This window comes from Lygodium microphyllum, chromosome 14, assembly GCF_053477565.2.
Source record: "Lygodium microphyllum isolate KBCC chromosome 14, Lygodium_microphyllum_v1.1.10, whole genome shotgun sequence".
NCBI classification, from domain to species: domain Eukaryota; kingdom Viridiplantae; phylum Streptophyta; class Polypodiopsida; order Schizaeales; family Lygodiaceae; genus Lygodium; species Lygodium microphyllum.
Genome location: NC_141148.1, coordinates 39831805 through 39836788, shown reverse-complemented (window position 1 = coordinate 39836788; position 4984 = coordinate 39831805). Strand labels below are relative to the sequence as shown.

Sequence of the window (4984 nt, the reverse complement as noted above, 5' to 3'; positions counted from 1 at the left end):
CTGCAACTTTGCAGTAGCATCGAATTCGAACCTTTTGCTTTTAAAAATCCAACTTTAATTGGATTTTTAATTCAAGAGCTGGAGACTAAAAGTCTTTGGTTTAATTGTTATAATAAAAAAGTAAAGAATGATGAAGGATAGAGGAGCATTAAGAAGGAAAAGGATAAAGCTTATTAATAAACAATGAATTAATTAAGAAGGAAAAAGAATTTCATAAAGTTGTCTATCTTTAGAAATGCTCCAGTAGCTTTTCTTGTCCACTCGTGACTCTGTTATATGTGTAGAGCTCTCTCTCTCTCTCCCTCTCTCTCCCCCCCTCCGCCCTCCCTGCCTGTCTCTCTCTCTGCCCGTCCGTCTGGTCTTTTTTCTTGACGGTTGCGGCTTCTGATCCCGACTGATCATCTCTCCCTTCATCGTCGCCGTTTCTGATTCGATTGGTGCAGATCGGGAAACGCATCCTCCGTGTTCTCTGAGGACGAGACGCACATGCCTCTCTGTCACCGAGAAACAGCCATGGCTCCTCTCTCCGTCTGCATCCTCCGACATAAAAATCGCTGTGCCTGTTGGAGGATGCAAAACTCGCCATGCCTGTTTCTTGATCCGTGCCTCCCTCCCCCTTGCGCTTCCCCTCCTGCATCAATTGAATCAGAAGCAGAAGGCTGCGAGTTCGCTCAGGCAGGCGTCTTACCAGCGCAAGGCATGTCCAAAGAGGCGTCTCTTTTGGAACTTTCCTGAAAAGGTATGTTTTCTTGCAAGTCGGGGTTGGATTCTTCCTTCTTTATGATCTGGTCGTGGATCTAATGTGCCGATAGATTGCAAGTTTCTGGCTTTTCGACATAGCCGTGACGTTTCTTGCGCTCTTTGTCTTGGATGAGTTGAAAAGATGCCGTATGGTTCGACAGCTCTTCAAGCTCCATTCACTTCTTGAGGCCTTATTTGATTAAGGTAGCTTCACATGCTTCATCTCTCCTATTTCGAGTCATTGACAGGGTTTCTTTCGCCCATATGCAGGAATTATCTGTGGTTCGTCAGTTCTCTGCTTGGAGTCTTGGACCACATTGGTCTTTGCATACACGATGATCTGGCTCCATTTTTTGTCTTGAACACATGTCTTTACATATATTATTACTGTCTTCGCTGCTAGGTCTCTATTCGGAGCTTTGAACAGTATTTGTGTTTGCATATAGAATAATCTGGCTCTATGTTTGTTTGAACGTGTGTGTGTTATCCGCTTTTGCCATGGCTGTCAGGGCTGCTACTTACATCCATCGTAACATAGCTATGCCTGAATTACACCATCTCTGTGATAGTAAGGATGCTTATTTACTGTCCTTCCTGCACATGCCAATGTTGTAGTCCTACCTTCTCGTGCATCACTCAAGCATTCTCTATAATTGTTTGTATTAATCAGTCTTCCCCTTTTGCATTAAAGCTTCTTGCAAATCCTTTTTAACTTCACTTCAGTGGCAGAATTGAAAGCACTTATGTATCTGGTTGCATAACTCCTTACTTGTGGCTTCCGCAGAACCTCAAAGCTTTGCTTACCCTTGGGATATGTCTAAGCTTTACCTAGCCTTGGTATTTCCTTTTGATTTTTATGTGAAATGAATATAAAGAACATGAGCATTAGTCTCTGCATTATTCATAGCCACCATCAAATTGCTATCTTTCACATCTTACTAAGTTATGCGCCGCTTCGATGAGCAGAAGGCATTTGTGTGCATTTGTTGGGATGTTAATACTCTTAACGTGCGGAGTAACATACTTGTCCCTTAAAGATAATCCACAGCTGGAAGGTTGGTTTCACATGAAAAGATGCCATACGAGAAACTCAGAACCTGTTAAAGGGCTAACAACATGACGTTGACGTCTGATCTCATGCTTATTTATAAAAATGTTGGGGTGTACAATGTTATTCTTGAATATCCATGGACAATGATTTTGTATTGTATATATTCTTATCTTTTGTTGTTATAATGTCAGCTTGCTCATGTGATTGGTTTTGCCATGCGAGCTCATGCTTTCAACAAGTTGATAATGACTAGCTTCTATAGTCCTTGTTGATGTAATCATATTCTAGGCTGGGCTATTTTGTTGTGTGGGGTCTTTTTTTCTAAATCATGAACCTTTGAAATTTCATAGTTTATACATATGGATGAGGGGACTCTATCCCCTCCAAGGAGGGGTTGGAAGCCTTGCGTGTTATACACATGAATGAAAGAAATATGATCCCTTGATAAATCAATTTGAGCAACCTCATGAAAGGATGTCCTTTTGGGGTGATATTATGCATGTTTTTAGTTAGCCTATCCTCTTAGGGGTGATATTGTTCATGTCTTTAGATTCGTAAATAACATTGATCATTCTACATGTAATCTCCACTTTGTGGCAATCTATGAATCATATCAATTTTAATGTTAGTCATTCACTAATTTGCATGGGGGGCCTTTTGTAATTGTGTACATCTATACGCTTAAGAGCACTCATGCCTTAGTCCTGTGGATTGAGCAATGCATGTATTGAATTGTACACTACCCCTACCCATTGTGGACCAATTGTCTCAATTGATCGACTAGATGCATGTTTTGGATGGTCCACCAACCATTGTGAGCCAAGTGTCTAGATGCATGTTTTGGATTGTATGCCACCCAATGTGAACCAATTGTCTGGCGAATGCTAACATGTGTATGGAAGTCCTTGCAATGTGAATGGGTAGGTTGGATAAGTCCAATGCTATTGATAAAAGAGGAAGGTTTTAGATCCCTCTATTGCCCTATTTAATTCTATCATCATATTTTCAACACATCTTAAGTTGCACTATTAATGCAAATTATGATGAAAAAGAAAAGAATTGTGTTTGAAAGTTCCACATTTTATGGATATATGTTTGGAATGTGCTTACTAAAGTAATAAATATGATGCACAAAGTGTTTAGAAAGCAAGTCATAGTGTGAACTTTGTGTATAGGTGAGATCAATAAGGATAAAATGGAACAAGTAAGACCTTTGGAGGGTAATGAAAGCATGAAAGGGTGAATGAGATTGTTCTTGGGGGAAACCTCCAAGTTTATACCTTTGGAGGGTAATGAAAGCATGAAAGGGTGTGTTTATGAAGGGTAATGAAAGCATGAAAGGGTGTGTTTATGAAGGGTAATGAAAGCATGAAAGGGTGAATGAGATTGTTCTTGGGGGGTGTTTTGCACATGGAAAAAACATGGGCAAAATGTAGCAAGCCAACACCATTCTTGAAGAATGTTGGGGGTGAGAGAGAGTCTTGAGATTGTGCTCGTTAGAAAGTGTCTACATTGATGATTTTATGGACTCTCTTAAACAGTTGTTGAAGATATGAGCATGACTTTATGATGGGCGATTGGCCAAGTTTGAAAGTGCAAGTGTAGGAGACTTTCCTTATGAAGAAGAAAATACCATCTTTAGGATTTTTCACACACACACACACACACTCTCTCTCTCTCTCTCTCTCAATTTTCCGAAAGGAAGAAACTGCTTTTGCATGAGAGATGATAAGCAGTTTGCAGAGACCCCTCTGATTTTAGAGGGGAGGGTGTGATGTTTTTAAGTGTGTACATAGGGTGAATTAGATTGAAATAATGGTTTAAAGGCCATGAAAATAATTTGCTTTTGCCATTTCTTTTATTCTTATAAAGGTGGGACCATGTTTGTCCTTTTCGTTAACAAAAACTCTTATTTTATGAAACATTTTTTCCTTGTAACAATGGTAATTAGATACATACATCTTGAATATATTTGTTATTTTACCAATTTTTTAATTTTTAGAAATGTGGGACCATCTTTGTCCCATTCATTAAACGAGTGAACTCTTCTTTTTTTGAAAAACCTTTCTTCCTCTCATCATGATTCACAACGTAAGTAGATACATGTATCTCAAGCTCTCCCCTTTTTACCTATATGTACCTCAAATTGTAAGGACTTAATGTAAACTGACATATGTTCCTCAAATTCTATACTTCATAAAAATATGCAATATATATTACTTTTGAGGCATTGCATCTATAATGTTGGTGTGTTGGTTAGTGCTATGTATGATATGTCAATAAGTATTGAATGTTCACATACATAGAAGGTTTAAAAGTTGAGCTAATAATGAATCAATTGCATTGTGGTCTTCTTACTAGATCTCCACCCTTTTCCACTCACATACATGGATACATACATGCATATGCATGTATTGATATACATACATAACATGGATACCTCCTTGCACTTGTATGCATTGCTAAAAGTAATTCCAACTAAACATATTCATAGAAGTTCCTACGTAACTATCTAGCCTTCTTTATATATGTATACAATATTCATGCCTACATAGGCACATATTAGCCATGCCAATGATTTGTATATATTCTTCTTGCTACGTTGTTATTTGCATTATCACTACATTACACCTAAATCAATGTTATGTTTCTCAGCTTTCCTCACATTCAAACATATACCCAACGTTTGCATTATCACTACGCAACAATGAAGTCAATTTTATGTTTCTCGTGTTCCCTCACATTGAAACATATATCCACCATTTGTATATGTAGATACACAACTCGATATTTAAAATTACACTAGTGTTTCATACGCATTTCACACAAAATGCGAGGCCGCTTTGGCAAGTGAAGTTGATGTACTATCGCAAGATAACTTCGCTCAATAATCCATTTCTTTTCATCTTTCTATTTCTAAGATTTCCTCTCTCTCTCTCTCTCTCTCTCTCTCTCTCTCTCTCTCTCTCTCTCTCTCTCTCTCTCATATTATAAAATAGAGAATGCTAGATATACAATCTCACCTATACACAATCGTAAGAAGACCCATGCTTACTCTCGTTCCCTCCCTCCCCTCCTCCCTCCGCTCTCTCTCTCATCAAACTTAAAACTAAAAGTACTTTATAAAATTTGTAATATGAAACGTCGAACATAAAAATAATCACTTCTAGGCACTGTACTTACAAACCTTCC

The 4984-nt window shown here is 38.3% G+C and overlaps 1 long non-coding RNA gene across 1 annotated transcript; it reads left to right on the top strand.

The window, feature by feature from the left end:
• The first annotated feature begins 273 nt into the window (after positions 1–273).
• LOC148025519 (uncharacterized) lies at positions 274–4773 on the top strand. The gene is made up of 2 exons (XR_015693111.1): positions 274–739; positions 813–4773. It is a non-coding gene; the product is annotated as an uncharacterized LOC148025519 (long non-coding RNA).
• The last annotated feature ends 211 nt before the right edge of the window (positions 4774–4984 follow it).